The sequence below is a fragment of the Hyla sarda genome, unplaced genomic scaffold (assembly GCF_029499605.1).
Source record: "Hyla sarda isolate aHylSar1 unplaced genomic scaffold, aHylSar1.hap1 scaffold_555, whole genome shotgun sequence".
NCBI classification, from domain to species: Eukaryota; Metazoa; Chordata; class Amphibia; order Anura; family Hylidae; genus Hyla; species Hyla sarda.
Genome location: NW_026610567.1, coordinates 59329 through 75894, shown reverse-complemented (window position 1 = coordinate 75894; position 16566 = coordinate 59329). Strand labels below are relative to the sequence as shown.

Genomic DNA, 16566 nt, shown 5'->3' with positions numbered 1-16566 from the left:
ATCGCTTCTCGGCCTTTTGGCTAAGATCAAGTGTAGTATCTGTTCTTATCAGTTTAATATCTGATACGTCCCCTATCTGGGGACCATATATTAAATGGATTTTTGAGAACGGGGGCCGATTTCGAAGCTTGCTTCCGTCGCCCTATGCATTGACCCGATATGGCAGTATCTTCGGGTACAGTGCACCACCCCCTTACAGGGTTAAAAAGAAAGATTCCTACTTTCATTGCTACCTGCTTGCTGGCTAGCCAGCTAGCCAGCCCTGTGGGCCTTGCTGCTGCAGCCAAAAAACAAAAGGTGGTGCTGCTGCTGCTGCTTCTGCTTGTGTCTGGCCGCTGTTGGAGCGTCCAGGCACAGGACTTCTGCTGCTGCTGACTAAATGGCCTCCTTAATTGGATCATTTGAGTAGCCAGCACACCTGTGCAGGTAGGGCATGACATGATAGGCAGCTGCCTTGATAGCGGGTGGGTGCTGAATGTTCCTAATTGACAAAATAAGATTAATGCTTATGAAGAAATATAAAATCTCATCCCTTCCCCAATATCGCGCCACACCCCTACCCCTTAATTCCCTGGTTGAACTTGATGGACATATGTCTTTTTTCGACCGTACTAACTATGTAACTATGTAACATAACATGGGGGGGGTCTCCTGGCTGTTCACACAGGTGTGTCATTGCTGTACATTGACCATGCATTGCTTCTGTGGTATTGCAAAGGCAAAGACAAATGCTTCCAGCCATCCATTGCACTAATGGATTGGTCATCAGCTGGCTGTCTATGTCCCGCATCAATATAGACCAAAGTACAGAGGGTTAGGCTATGCTATTGTGCACCTACCTGATGCATCAGAAGGTGCGAGGCCCTTGCTAAATTCTGTGCACAGACTTTGAGATCTATACTTTAGACTGTATCTAAACCTGCTCCAACATGGACTGACATTCTGGCCTACTTTCAGCCGATGCGACTTGTCTGTCGCTGAACAGTCGCTTTTTATGTATTCAGCACCTATGTATAATGTTGTAAAAATGCTCTAGAAGCTAAAGTCGCAGAAATGTCACACATATTTGGCCTGCAACTTTCTGTGCGACAAATTCAGACAGGAAAAATCAGTATAAATCCTTAGAAAATTATCCCCCAGTGTCTCCATCTGCTGGCGGTATTGAATAAGCATTGCTGCACTGATGGGGTATGCATTAGACGAAAAAAAAGAAGAAAAAGAAGAATAATACGCCCAGAAAAGAGGCGAAAAGGAGAAAAACGTAAAAAAACGTGAAAAAAAAGTAAGAGGAAGAGAAGGGAAAAAAAGGTGGAAATGGGTTTAAAAGTGATTTCGGCGGAGAAATATATATATATATATATATATATATATATATATATATATATATACGCGCACACACACACATATATATAAACGTATTCTCCGTTGAGATATTGCAGCCGCTGCTGTGTCCAGGCCCAGGAGCCTTAGCACTGTGCTGTGATGTCACTCAATACCACTGACATCACTAGGTGTAAACAACATCTCTCCTTTGCTGTGTATGTGACTATGGAGCTGTTTGGTGATGTCGTCTATTATGGCCTTCATAGAAGCAACAGGAGATTGTTGCATCCATCTAGAACCCTCAGAACTACAGTGCTATGATGTCACTCACTTCCACAGGCCTTGCAGAGTGTAAACAACAACAACCCAGCTTTGTTGTGTATGTAACCATAGGGATTTGTGATGTCACCTAGAACCTTCACAGCAGCGACAGCTTTATGAGGAGCATCAGCACTGCTCTGCCTGAGCAGAACCATCACCGCCATAGGTTGTCAAATAACCCGGATTTAACCCACACAGGTAAGTCCAATGGGGTGCAGGCATGTCCTCTATGCTTACAGCTTCCCGTGGGTGTTGGTTTGATACCGTTTGGGGACAGCCAAGGAGGCATCTGCAGGCAACAAAGGTAGGTGTGTGCTTGTGTGTGTGTTTCCTATGCAGATCCTAAGCCCAGTGTCACATGCAAGTAGGAGGAGTAAGAAGGGTTCCTGGCAAATCCGGGTTATGGATTGCATTTAAAAAGGCCCCGTGGGAGTGCAATGGGCCCCTGTCTTGCTGCTTAGCAATAATGGTATGGGTTTAGGTTCTGCTGTGTGTACTGGTGGTTGACTGCCCCCCAGCCCAGAGTGTGCATGGAAAATTGTCTGGCAGCCTCCCTGACAGCAAGCAGTGATAGTGCCCATGAAGGGGACCTTGTTGGGCCCGCCCCTTTCACGGTTATCGCTTCTCGGCCTTTTGGCTAAGATCAAGTGTAGTATCTGTTCTTATCAGTTTAATATCTGATACGTCCCCTATCTGGGGACCATATATTAAATGGATTTTTGAGAACGGGGGCCGATTTCGAAGCTTGCTTCCGTCGCCCTATGCATTGACCCGATATGGCAGTATCTTCGGGTACAGTGCACCACCCCCTTACAGGGTTAAAAAGAAAGATTCCTACTTTCATTGCTACCTGCTTGCTGGCTAGCCAGCTAGCCAGCCCTGTGGGCCTTGCTGCTGCAGCCAAAAAACAAAAGGTGGTGCTGCTGCTGCTGCTTCTGCTTGTGTCTGGCCGCTGTTGGAGCGTCCAGGCACAGGACTTCTGCTGCTGCTGACTAAATGGCCTCCTTAATTGGATCATTTGAGTAGCCAGCACACCTGTGCAGGTAGGGCATGACATGATAGGCAGCTGCCTTGATAGCGGGTGGGTGCTGAATGTTCCTAATTGACAAAATAAGATTAATGCTTATGAAGAAATATAAAATCTCATCCCTTCCCCAATATCGCGCCACACCCCTACCCCTTAATTCCCTGGTTGAACTTGATGGACATATGTCTTTTTTCGACCGTACTAACTATGTAACTATGTAACATAACATGGGGGGGGTCTCCTGGCTGTTCACACAGGTGTGTCATTGCTGTACATTGACCATGCATTGCTTCTGTGGTATTGCAAAGGCAAAGACAAATGCTTCCAGCCATCCATTGCACTAATGGATTGGTCATCAGCTGGCTGTCTATGTCCCGCATCAATATAGACCAAAGTACAGAGGGTTAGGCTATGCTATTGTGCACCTACCTGATGCATCAGAAGGTGCGAGGCCCTTGCTAAATTCTGTGCACAGACTTTGAGATCTATACTTTAGACTGTATCTAAACCTGCTCCAACATGGACTGACATTCTGGCCTACTTTCAGCCGATGCGACTTGTCTGTCGCTGAACAGTCGCTTTTTATGTATTCAGCACCTATGTATAATGTTGTAAAAATGCTCTAGAAGCTAAAGTCGCAGAAATGTCACACATATTTGGCCTGCAACTTTCTGTGCGACAAATTCAGACAGGAAAAATCAGTATAAATCCTTAGAAAATTATCCCCCAGTGTCTCCATCTGCTGGCGGTATTGAATAAGCATTGCTGCACTGATGGGGTATGCATTAGACGAAAAAAAAGAAGAAAAAGAAGAATAATACGCCCAGAAAAGAGGCGAAAAGGAGAAAAACGTAAAAAAACGTGAAAAAAAAGTAAGAGGAAGAGAAGGGAAAAAAAGGTGGAAATGGGTTTAAAAGTGATTTTGGCGGAGAAATATATATATATATATATATATATATATATATATATATATACGCGCACACACACACATATATATAAACGTATTCTCCGTTGAGATATTGCAGCCGCTGCTGTGTCCAGGCCCAGGAGCCTTAGCACTGTGCTGTGATGTCACTCAATACCACTGACATCACTAGGTGTAAACAACATCTCTCCTTTGCTGTGTATGTGACTATGGAGCTGTTTGGTGATGTCGTCTATTATGGCCTTCATAGAAGCAACAGGAGATTGTTGCATCCATCTAGAACCCTCAGAACTACAGTGCTATGATGTCACTCACTTCCACAGGCCTTGCAGAGTGTAAACAACAACAACCCAGCTTTGTTGTGTATGTAACCATAGGGATTTGTGATGTCACCTAGAACCTTCACAGCAGCGACAGCTTTATGAGGAGCATCAGCACTGCTCTGCCTGAGCAGAACCATCACCGCCATAGGTTGTCAAATAACCCGGATTTAACCCACACAGGTAAGTCCAATGGGGTGCAGGCATGTCCTCTATGCTTACAGCTTCCCGTGGGTGTTGGTTTGATACCGTTTGGGGACAGCCAAGGAGGCATCTGCAGGCAACAAAGGTAGGTGTGTGCTTGTGTGTGTGTTTCCTATGCAGATCCTAAGCCCAGTGTCACATGCAAGTAGGAGGAGTAAGAAGGGTTCCTGGCAAATCCGGGTTATGGATTGCATTTAAAAAGGCCCCGTGGGAGTGCAATGGGCCCCTGTCTTGCTGCTTAGCAATAATGGTATGGGTTTAGGTTCTGCTGTGTGTACTGGTGGTTGACTGCCCCCCAGCCCAGAGTGTGCATGGAAAATTGTCTGGCAGCCTCCCTGACAGCAAGCAGTGATAGTGCCCATGAAGGGGACCTTGTTGGGCCCGCCCCTTTCACGGTTATCGCTTCTCGGCCTTTTGGCTAAGATCAAGTGTAGTATCTGTTCTTATCAGTTTAATATCTGATACGTCCCCTATCTGGGGACCATATATTAAATGGATTTTTGAGAACGGGGGCCGATTTCGAAGCTTGCTTCCGTCGCCCTATGCATTGACCCGATATGGCAGTATCTTCGGGTACAGTGCACCACCCCCTTACAGGGTTAAAAAGAAAGATTCCTACTTTCATTGCTACCTGCTTGCTGGCTAGCCAGCTAGCCAGCCCTGTGGGCCTTGCTGCTGCAGCCAAAAAACAAAAGGTGGTGCTGCTGCTGCTGCTTCTGCTTGTGTCTGGCCGCTGTTGGAGCGTCCAGGCACAGGACTTCTGCTGCTGCTGACTAAATGGCCTCCTTAATTGGATCATTTGAGTAGCCAGCACACCTGTGCAGGTAGGGCATGACATGATAGGCAGCTGCCTTGATAGCGGGTGGGTGCTGAATGTTCCTAATTGACAAAATAAGATTAATGCTTATGAAGAAATATAAAATCTCATCCCTTCCCCAATATCGCGCCACACCCCTACCCCTTAATTCCCTGGTTGAACTTGATGGACATATGTCTTTTTTCGACCGTACTAACTATGTAACTATGTAACATAACATGGGGGGGGGTCTCCTGGCTGTTCACACAGGTGTGTCATTGCTGTACATTGACCATGCATTGCTTCTGTGGTATTGCAAAGGCAAAGACAAATGCTTCCAGCCATCCATTGCACTAATGGATTGGTCATCAGCTGGCTGTCTATGTCCCGCATCAATATAGACCAAAGTACAGAGGGTTAGGCTATGCTATTGTGCACCTACCTGATGCATCAGAAGGTGCGAGGCCCTTGCTAAATTCTGTGCACAGACTTTGAGATCTATACTTTAGACTGTATCTAAACCTGCTCCAACATGGACTGACATTCTGGCCTACTTTCAGCCGATGCGACTTGTCTGTCGCTGAACAGTCGCTTTTTATGTATTCAGCACCTATGTATAATGTTGTAAAAATGCTCTAGAAGCTAAAGTCGCAGAAATGTCACACATATTTGGCCTGCAACTTTCTGTGCGACAAATTCAGACAGGAAAAATCAGTATAAATCCTTAGAAAATTATCCCCCAGTGTCTCCATCTGCTGGCGGTATTGAATAAGCATTGCTGCACTGATGGGGTATGCATTAGACGAAAAAAAAGAAGAAAAAGAAGAATAATACGCCCAGAAAAGAGGCGAAAAGGAGAAAAACGTAAAAAAACTTGAAAAAAAAGTAAGAGGAAGAGAAGGGAAAAAAAGGTGGAAATGGGTTTAAAAGTGATTTCGGCGGAGAAATATATATATATATATATATATATATATATATATATATATATATACGCGCACACACACACATATATATAAACGTATTCTCCGTTGAGATATTGCAGCCGCTGCTGTGTCCAGGCCCAGGAGCCTTAGCACTGTGCTGTGATGTCACTCAATACCACTGACATCACTAGGTGTAAACAACATCTCTCCTTTGCTGTGTATGTGACTATGGAGCTGTTTGGTGATGTCGTCTATTATGGCCTTCATAGAAGCAACAGGAGATTGTTGCATCCATCTAGAACCCTCAGAACTACAGTGCTATGATGTCACTCACTTCCACAGGCCTTGCAGAGTGTAAACAACAACAACCCAGCTTTGTTGTGTATGTAACCATAGGGATTTGTGATGTCACCTAGAACCTTCACAGCAGCGACAGCTTTATGAGGAGCATCAGCACTGCTCTGCCTGAGCAGAACCATCACCGCCATAGGTTGTCAAATAACCCGGATTTAACCCACACAGGTAAGTCCAATGGGGTGCAGGCATGTCCTCTATGCTTACAGCTTCCCGTGGGTGTTGGTTTGATACCGTTTGGGGACAGCCAAGGAGGCATCTGCAGGCAACAAAGGTAGGTGTGTGCTTGTGTGTGTGTTTCCTATGCAGATCCTAAGCCCAGTGTCACATGCAAGTAGGAGGAGTAAGAAGGGTTCCTGGCAAATCCGGGTTATGGATTGCATTTAAAAAGGCCCCGTGGGAGTGCAATGGGCCCCTGTCTTGCTGCTTAGCAATAATGGTATGGGTTTAGGTTCTGCTGTGTGTACTGGTGGTTGACTGCCCCCCAGCCCAGAGTGTGCATGGAAAATTGTCTGGCAGCCTCCCTGACAGCAAGCAGTGATAGTGCCCATGAAGGGGACCTTGTTGGGCCCGCCCCTTTCACGGTTATCGCTTCTCGGCCTTTTGGCTAAGATCAAGTGTAGTATCTGTTCTTATCAGTTTAATATCTGATACGTCCCCTATCTGGGGACCATATATTAAATGGATTTTTGAGAACGGGGGCCGATTTCGAAGCTTGCTTCCGTCGCCCTATGCATTGACCCGATATGGCAGTATCTTCGGGTACAGTGCACCACCCCCTTACAGGGTTAAAAAGAAAGATTCCTACTTTCATTGCTACCTGCTTGCTGGCTAGCCAGCTAGCCAGCCCTGTGGGCCTTGCTGCTGCAGCCAAAAAACAAAAGGTGGTGCTGCTGCTGCTGCTTCTGCTTGTGTCTGGCCGCTGTTGGAGCGTCCAGGCACAGGACTTCTGCTGCTGCTGACTAAATGGCCTCCTTAATTGGATCATTTGAGTAGCCAGCACACCTGTGCAGGTAGGGCATGACATGATAGGCAGCTGCCTTGATAGCGGGTGGGTGCTGAATGTTCCTAATTGACAAAATAAGATTAATGCTTATGAAGAAATATAAAATCTCATCCCTTCCCCAATATCGCGCCACACCCCTACCCCTTAATTCCCTGGTTGAACTTGATGGACATATGTCTTTTTTCGACCGTACTAACTATGTAACTATGTAACATAACATGGGGGGGGTCTCCTGGCTGTTCACACAGGTGTGTCATTGCTGTACATTGACCATGCATTGCTTCTGTGGTATTGCAAAGGCAAAGACAAATGCTTCCAGCCATCCATTGCACTAATGGATTGGTCATCAGCTGGCTGTCTATGTCCCGCATCAATATAGACCAAAGTACAGAGGGTTAGGCTATGCTATTGTGCACCTACCTGATGCATCAGAAGGTGCGAGGCCCTTGCTAAATTCTGTGCACAGACTTTGAGATCTATACTTTAGACTGTATCTAAACCTGCTCCAACATGGACTGACATTCTGGCCTACTTTCAGCCGATGCGACTTGTCTGTCGCTGAACAGTCGCTTTTTATGTATTCAGCACCTATGTATAATGTTGTAAAAATGCTCTAGAAGCTAAAGTCGCAGAAATGTCACACATATTTGGCCTGCAACTTTCTGTGCGACAAATTCAGACAGGAAAAATCAGTATAAATCCTTAGAAAATTATCCCCCAGTGTCTCCATCTGCTGGCGGTATTGAATAAGCATTGCTGCACTGATGGGGTATGCATTAGACGAAAAAAAAGAAGAAAAAGAAGAATAATACGCCCAGAAAAGAGGCGAAAAGGAGAAAAACGTAAAAAAACGTGAAAAAAAAGTAAGAGGAAGAGAAGGGAAAAAAAGGTGGAAGTGGGTTTAAAAGTGATTTCGGCGGAGAAATATATATATATATATATATATATATATATATATATACGCGCACACACACACATATATATAAACGTATTCTCCGTTGAGATATTGCAGCCGCTGCTGTGTCCAGGCCCAGGAGCCTTAGCACTGTGCTGTGATGTCACTCAATACCACTGACATCACTAGGTGTAAACAACATCTCTCCTTTGCTGTGTATGTGACTATGGAGCTGTTTGGTGATGTCGTCTATTATGGCCTTCATAGAAGCAACAGGAGATTGTTGCATCCATCTAGAACCCTCAGAACTACAGTGCTATGATGTCACTCACTTCCACAGGCCTTGCAGAGTGTAAACAACAACAACCCAGCTTTGTTGTGTATGTAACCATAGGGATTTGTGATGTCACCTAGAACCTTCACAGCAGCGACAGCTTTATGAGGAGCATCAGCACTGCTCTGCCTGAGCAGAACCATCACCGCCATAGGTTGTCAAATAACCCGGATTTAACCCACACAGGTAAGTCCAATGGGGTGCAGGCATGTCCTCTATGCTTACAGCTTCCCGTGGGTGTTGGTTTGATACCGTTTGGGGACAGCCAAGGAGGCATCTGCAGGCAACAAAGGTAGGTGTGTGCTTGTGTGTGTGTTTCCTATGCAGATCCTAAGCCCAGTGTCACATGCAAGTAGGAGGAGTAAGAAGGGTTCCTGGCAAATCCGGGTTATGGATTGCATTTAAAAAGGCCCCGTGGGAGTGCAATGGGCCCCTGTCTTGCTGCTTAGCAATAATGGTATGGGTTTAGGTTCTGCTGTGTGTACTGGTGGTTGACTGCCCCCCAGCCCAGAGTGTGCATGGAAAATTGTCTGGCAGCCTCCCTGACAGCAAGCAGTGATAGTGCCCATGAAGGGGACCTTGTTGGGCCCGCCCCTTTCACGGTTATCGCTTCTCGGCCTTTTGGCTAAGATCAAGTGTAGTATCTGTTCTTATCAGTTTAATATCTGATACGTCCCCTATCTGGGGACCATATATTAAATGGATTTTTGAGAACGGGGGCCGATTTCGAAGCTTGCTTCCGTCGCCCTATGCATTGACCCGATATGGCAGTATCTTCGGGTACAGTGCACCACCCCCTTACAGGGTTAAAAAGAAAGATTCCTACTTTCATTGCTACCTGCTTGCTGGCTAGCCAGCTAGCCAGCCCTGTGGGCCTTGCTGCTGCAGCCAAAAAACAAAAGGTGGTGCTGCTGCTGCTGCTTCTGCTTGTGTCTGGCCGCTGTTGGAGCGTCCAGGCACAGGACTTCTGCTGCTGCTGACTAAATGGCCTCCTTAATTGGATCATTTGAGTAGCCAGCACACCTGTGCAGGTAGGGCATGACATGATAGGCAGCTGCCTTGATAGCGGGTGGGTGCTGAATGTTCCTAATTGACAAAATAAGATTAATGCTTATGAAGAAATATAAAATCTCATCCCTTCCCCAATATCGCGCCACACCCCTACCCCTTAATTCCCTGGTTGAACTTGATGGACATATGTCTTTTTTCGACCGTACTAACTATGTAACTATGTAACATAACATGGGGGGGGTCTCCTGGCTGTTCACACAGGTGTGTCATTGCTGTACATTGACCATGCATTGCTTCTGTGGTATTGCAAAGGCAAAGACAAATGCTTCCAGCCATCCATTGCACTAATGGATTGGTCATCAGCTGGCTGTCTATGTCCCGCATCAATATAGACCAAAGTACAGAGGGTTAGGCTATGCTATTGTGCACCTACCTGATGCATCAGAAGGTGCGAGGCCCTTGCTAAATTCTGTGCACAGACTTTGAGATCTATACTTTAGACTGTATCTAAACCTGCTCCAACATGGACTGACATTCTGGCCTACTTTCAGCCGATGCGACTTGTCTGTCGCTGAACAGTCGCTTTTTATGTATTCAGCACCTATGTATAATGTTGTAAAAATGCTCTAGAAGCTAAAGTCGCAGAAATGTCACACATATTTGGCCTGCAACTTTCTGTGCGACAAATTCAGACAGGAAAAATCAGTATAAATCCTTAGAAAATTATCCCCCAGTGTCTCCATCTGCTGGCGGTATTGAATAAGCATTGCTGCACTGATGGGGTATGCATTAGACGAAAAAAAAGAAGAAAAAGAAGAATAATACGCCCAGAAAAGAGGCGAAAAGGAGAAAAACGTAAAAAAACGTGAAAAAAAAGTAAGAGGAAGAGAAGGGAAAAAAAGGTGGAAATGGGTTTAAAAGTGATTTCGGCGGAGAAATATATATATATATATATATATATATGTATATATATATATATATATACGCGCACACACACACATATATATAAACGTATTCTCCGTTGAGATATTGCAGCCGCTGCTGTGTCCAGGCCCAGGAGCCTTAGCACTGTGCTGTGATGTCACTCAATACCACTGACATCACTAGGTGTAAACAACATCTCTCCTTTGCTGTGTATGTGACTATGGAGCTGTTTGGTGATGTCGTCTATTATGGCCTTCATAGAAGCAACAGGAGATTGTTGCATCCATCTAGAACCCTCAGAACTACAGTGCTATGATGTCACTCACTTCCACAGGCCTTGCAGAGTGTAAACAACAACAACCCAGCTTTGTTGTGTATGTAACCATAGGGATTTGTGATGTCACCTAGAACCTTCACAGCAGCGACAGCTTTATGAGGAGCATCAGCACTGCTCTGCCTGAGCAGAACCATCACCGCCATAGGTTGTCAAATAACCCGGATTTAACCCACACAGGTAAGTCCAATGGGGTGCAGGCATGTCCTCTATGCTTACAGCTTCCCGTGGGTGTTGGTTTGATACCGTTTGGGGACAGCCAAGGAGGCATCTGCAGGCAACAAAGGTAGGTGTGTGCTTGTGTGTGTGTTTCCTATGCAGATCCTAAGCCCAGTGTCACATGCAAGTAGGAGGAGTAAGAAGGGTTCCTGGCAAATCCGGGTTATGGATTGCATTTAAAAAGGCCCCGTGGGAGTGCAATGGGCCCCTGTCTTGCTGCTTAGCAATAATGGTATGGGTTTAGGTTCTGCTGTGTGTACTGGTGGTTGACTGCCCCCCAGCCCAGAGTGTGCATGGAAAATTGTCTGGCAGCCTCCCTGACAGCAAGCAGTGATAGTGCCCATGAAGGGGACCTTGTTGGGCCCGCCCCTTTCACGGTTATCGCTTCTCGGCCTTTTGGCTAAGATCAAGTGTAGTATCTGTTCTTATCAGTTTAATATCTGATACGTCCCCTATCTGGGGACCATATATTAAATGGATTTTTGAGAACGGGGGCCGATTTCGAAGCTTGCTTCCGTCGCCCTATGCATTGACCCGATATGGCAGTATCTTCGGGTACAGTGCACCACCCCCTTACAGGGTTAAAAAGAAAGATTCCTACTTTCATTGCTACCTGCTTGCTGGCTAGCCAGCTAGCCAGCCCTGTGGGCCTTGCTGCTGCAGCCAAAAAACAAAAGGTGGTGCTGCTGCTGCTGCTTCTGCTTGTGTCTGGCCGCTGTTGGAGCGTCCAGGCACAGGACTTCTGCTGCTGCTGACTAAATGGCCTCCTTAATTGGATCATTTGAGTAGCCAGCACACCTGTGCAGGTAGGGCATGACATGATAGGCAGCTGCCTTGATAGCGGGTGGGTGCTGAATGTTCCTAATTGACAAAATAAGATTAATGCTTATGAAGAAATATAAAATCTCATCCCTTCCCCAATATCGCGCCACACCCCTACCCCTTAATTCCCTGGTTGAACTTGATGGACATATGTCTTTTTTCGACCGTACTAACTATGTAACTATGTAACATAACATGGGGGGGGGTCTCCTGGCTGTTCACACAGGTGTGTCATTGCTGTACATTGACCATGCATTGCTTCTGTGGTATTGCAAAGGCAAAGACAAATGCTTCCAGCCATCCATTGCACTAATGGATTGGTCATCAGCTGGCTGTCTATGTCCCGCATCAATATAGACCAAAGTACAGAGGGTTAGGCTATGCTATTGTGCACCTACCTGATGCATCAGAAGGTGCGAGGCCCTTGCTAAATTCTGTGCACAGACTTTGAGATCTATACTTTAGACTGTATCTAAACCTGCTCCAACATGGACTGACATTCTGGCCTACTTTCAGCCGATGCGACTTGTCTGTCGCTGAACAGTCGCTTTTTATGTATTCAGCACCTATGTATAATGTTGTAAAAATGCTCTAGAAGCTAAAGTCGCAGAAATGTCACACATATTTGGCCTGCAACTTTCTGTGCGACAAATTCAGACAGGAAAAATCAGTATAAATCCTTAGAAAATTATCCCCCAGTGTCTCCATCTGCTGGCGGTATTGAATAAGCATTGCTGCACTGATGGGGTATGCATTAGACGAAAAAAAAGAAGAAAAAGAAGAATAATACGCCCAGAAAAGAGGCGAAAAGGAGAAAAACGTAAAAAAACGTGAAAAAAAAGTAAGAGGAAGAGAAGGGAAAAAAAGGTGGAAATGGGTTTAAAAGTGATTTCGGCGGAGAAATATATATATATATATATATATATATATATATATATATATATATATATATATATACACGCGCACACACACACATATATATAAACGTATTCTCCGTTGAGATATTGCAGCCGCTGCTGTGTCCAGGCCCAGGAGCCTTAGCACTGTGCTGTGATGTCACTCAATACCACTGACATCACTAGGTGTAAACAACATCTCTCCTTTGCTGTGTATGTGACTATGGAGCTGTTTGGTGATGTCGTCTATTATGGCCTTCATAGAAGCAACAGGAGATTGTTGCATCCATCTAGAACCCTCAGAACTACAGTGCTATGATGTCACTCACTTCCACAGGCCTTGCAGAGTGTAAACAACAACAACCCAGCTTTGTTGTGTATGTAACCATAGGGATTTGTGATGTCACCTAGAACCTTCACAGCAGCGACAGCTTTATGAGGAGCATCAGCACTGCTCTGCCTGAGCAGAACCATCACCGCCATAGGTTGTCAAATAACCCGGATTTAACCCACACAGGTAAGTCCAATGGGGTGCAGGCATGTCCTCTATGCTTACAGCTTCCCGTGGGTGTTGGTTTGATACCGTTTGGGGACAGCCAAGGAGGCATCTGCAGGCAACAAAGGTAGGTGTGTGCTTGTGTGTGTGTTTCCTATGCAGATCCTAAGCCCAGTGTCACATGCAAGTAGGAGGAGTAAGAAGGGTTCCTGGCAAATCCGGGTTATGGATTGCATTTAAAAAGGCCCCGTGGGAGTGCAATGGGCCCCTGTCTTGCTGCTTAGCAATAATGGTATGGGTTTAGGTTCTGCTGTGTGTACTGGTGGTTGACTGCCCCCCAGCCCAGAGTGTGCATGGAAAATTGTCTGGCAGCCTCCCTGACAGCAAGCAGTGATAGTGCCCATGAAGGGGACCTTGTTGGGCTCGCCCCTTTCACGGTTATCGCTTCTCGGCCTTTTGGCTAAGATCAAGTGTAGTATCTGTTCTTATCAGTTTAATATCTGATACGTCCCCTATCTGGGGACCATATATTAAATGGATTTTTGAGAACGGGGGCCGATTTCGAAGCTTGCTTCCGTCGCCCTATGCATTGACCCGATATGGCAGTATCTTCGGGTACAGTGCACCACCCCCTTACAGGGTTAAAAAGAAAGATTCCTACTTTCATTGCTACCTGCTTGCTGGCTAGCCAGCTAGCCAGCCCTGTGGGCCTTGCTGCTGCAGCCAAAAAACAAAAGGTGGTGCTGCTGCTGCTGCTTCTGCTTGTGTCTGGCCGCTGTTGGAGCGTCCAGGCACAGGACTTCTGCTGCTGCTGACTAAATGGCCTCCTTAATTGGATCATTTGAGTAGCCAGCACACCTGTGCAGGTAGGGCATGACATGATAGGCAGCTGCCTTGATAGCGGGTGGGTGCTGAATGTTCCTAATTGACAAAATAAGATTAATGCTTATGAAGAAATATAAAATCTCATCCCTTCCCCAATATCGCGCCACACCCCTACCCCTTAATTCCCTGGTTGAACTTGATGGACATATGTCTTTTTTCGACCGTACTAACTATGTAACTATGTAACATAACATGGGGGGGGTCTCCTGGCTGTTCACACAGGTGTGTCATTGCTGTACATTGACCATGCATTGCTTCTGTGGTATTGCAAAGGCAAAGACAAATGCTTCCAGCCATCCATTGCACTAATGGATTGGTCATCAGCTGGCTGTCTATGTCCCGCATCAATATAGACCAAAGTACAGAGGGTTAGGCTATGCTATTGTGCACCTACCTGATGCATCAGAAGGTGCGAGGCCCTTGCTAAATTCTGTGCACAGACTTTGAGATCTATACTTTAGACTGTATCTAAACCTGCTCCAACATGGACTGACATTTGGCCTACTTTCAGCCGATGCGACTTGTCTGTCGCTGAACAGTCGCTTTTTATGTATTCAGCACCTATGTATAATGTTGTAAAAATGCTCTAGAAGCTAAAGTCGCAGAAATGTCACACATATTTGGCCTGCAACTTTCTGTGCGACAAATTCAGACAGGAAAAATCAGTATAAATCCTTAGAAAATTATCCCCCAGTGTCTCCATCTGCTGGCGGTATTGAATAAGCATTGCTGCACTGATGGGGTATGCATTAGACGAAAAAAAAGAAGAAAAAGAAGAATAATACGCCCAGAAAAGAGGCGAAAAGGAGAAAAACGTAAAAAAACGTGAAAAAAAAGTAAGAGGAAGAGAAGGGAAAAAAAGGTGGAAATGGGTTTAAAAGTGATTTCGGCGGAGAATATATATATATATATATATATATATATATATATATACGCGCACACACACACATATATATAAACGTATTCTCCGTTGAGATATTGCAGCCGCTGCTGTGTCCAGGCCCAGGAGCCTTAGCACTGTGCTGTGATGTCACTCAATACCACTGACATCACTAGGTGTAAACAACATCTCTCCTTTGCTGTGTATGTGACTATGGAGCTGTTTGGTGATGTCGTCTATTATGGCCTTCATAGAAGCAACAGGAGATTGTTGCATCCATCTAGAACCCTCAGAACTACAGTGCTATGATGTCACTCACTTCCACAGGCCTTGCAGAGTGTAAACAACAACAACCCAGCTTTGTTGTGTATGTAACCATAGGGATTTGTGATGTCACCTAGAACCTTCACAGCAGCGACAGCTTTATGAGGAGCATCAGCACTGCTCTGCCTGAGCAGAACCATCACCGCCATAGGTTGTCAAATAACCCGGATTTAACCCACACAGGTAAGTCCAATGGGGTGCAGGCATGTCCTCTATGCTTACAGCTTCCCGTGGGTGTTGGTTTGATACCGTTTGGGGACAGCCAAGGAGGCATCTGCAGGCAACAAAGGTAGGTGTGTGCTTGTGTGTGTGTTTCCTATGCAGATCCTAAGCCCAGTGTCACATGCAAGTAGGAGGAGTAAGAAGGGTTCCTGGCAAATCCGGGTTATGGATTGCATTTAAAAAGGCCCCGTGGGAGTGCAATGGGCCCCTGTCTTGCTGCTTAGCAATAATGGTATGGGTTTAGGTTCTGCTGTGTGTACTGGTGGTTGACTGCCCCCCAGCCCAGAGTGTGCATGGAAAATTGTCTGGCAGCCTCCCTGACAGCAAGCAGTGATAGTGCCCATGAAGGGGACCTTGTTGGGCCCGCCCCTTTCACGGTTATCGCTTCTCGGCCTTTTGGCTAAGATCAAGTGTAGTATCTGTTCTTATCAGTTTAATATCTGATACGTCCCCTATCTGGGGACCATATATTAAATGGATTTTTGAGAACGGGGGCCGATTTCGAAGCTTGCTTCCGTCGCCCTATGCATTGACCCGATATGGCAGTATCTTCGGGTACAGTGCACCACCCCCTTACAGGGTTAAAAAGAAAGATTCCTACTTTCATTGCTACCTGCTTGCTGGCTAGCCAGCTAGCCAGCCCTGTGGGCCTTGCTGCTGCAGCCAAAAAACAAAAGGTGGTGCTGCTGCTTCTGCTTGTGTCTGGCCGCTGTTGGAGCGTCCAGGCACAGGACTTCTGCTGCTGCTGACTAAATGGCCTCCTTAATTGGATCATTTGAGTAGCCAGCACACCTGTGCAGGTAGGGCATGACATGATAGGCAGCTGCCTTGATAGCGGGTGGGTGCTGAATGTTCCTAATTGACAAAATAAGATTAATGCTTATGAAGAAATATAAAATCTCATCCCTTCCCCAATATCGCGCCACACCCCTACCCCTTAATTCCCTGGTTGAACTTGATGGACATATGTCTTTTTTCGACCGTACTAACTATGTAACTATGTAACATAACATGGGGGGGGTCTCCTGGCTGTTCACACAGGTGTGTCATTGCTGTACATTGACCATGCATTGCTTCTGTGGTATTGCAAAGGCAAAGACAAATGCTTCCAGCCATCCATTGCAC

At 45.9% G+C, this 16566-nt stretch overlaps 8 non-coding genes across 8 annotated transcripts; all 8 read left to right on the top strand.

Moving 5' to 3' along the window:
- LOC130339892 (U2 spliceosomal RNA) lies at positions 1 to 191 on the top strand. Its single transcript, XR_008880134.1, has one exon. It is a non-coding gene; the product is annotated as a U2 spliceosomal RNA (small nuclear RNA).
- A 2070-nt stretch (positions 192 to 2261) lies between these two features.
- LOC130339891 (U2 spliceosomal RNA) lies at positions 2262 to 2452 on the top strand. Its single transcript, XR_008880133.1, has one exon. It is a non-coding gene; the product is annotated as a U2 spliceosomal RNA (small nuclear RNA).
- A 2066-nt stretch (positions 2453 to 4518) lies between these two features.
- On the top strand, positions 4519 to 4709 carry LOC130339890 (U2 spliceosomal RNA). The gene has a single exon (XR_008880132.1). It is a non-coding gene; the product is annotated as a U2 spliceosomal RNA (small nuclear RNA).
- Positions 4710 to 6780: 2071 nt separating this feature from the next.
- Positions 6781 to 6971, top strand: LOC130339889 (U2 spliceosomal RNA). The gene has a single exon (XR_008880131.1). It is a non-coding gene; the product is annotated as a U2 spliceosomal RNA (small nuclear RNA).
- A 2062-nt stretch (positions 6972 to 9033) lies between these two features.
- LOC130339888 (U2 spliceosomal RNA) lies at positions 9034 to 9224 on the top strand. Its single transcript, XR_008880130.1, has one exon. It is a non-coding gene; the product is annotated as a U2 spliceosomal RNA (small nuclear RNA).
- A 2072-nt stretch (positions 9225 to 11296) lies between these two features.
- On the top strand, positions 11297 to 11487 carry LOC130339887 (U2 spliceosomal RNA). The gene has a single exon (XR_008880129.1). It is a non-coding gene; the product is annotated as a U2 spliceosomal RNA (small nuclear RNA).
- Positions 11488 to 13570: 2083 nt separating this feature from the next.
- LOC130339886 (U2 spliceosomal RNA) lies at positions 13571 to 13761 on the top strand. Its single transcript, XR_008880128.1, has one exon. It is a non-coding gene; the product is annotated as a U2 spliceosomal RNA (small nuclear RNA).
- A 2060-nt stretch (positions 13762 to 15821) lies between these two features.
- Positions 15822 to 16012, top strand: LOC130339885 (U2 spliceosomal RNA). The gene has a single exon (XR_008880127.1). It is a non-coding gene; the product is annotated as a U2 spliceosomal RNA (small nuclear RNA).
- Positions 16013 to 16566: the final 554 nt, after the last annotated feature.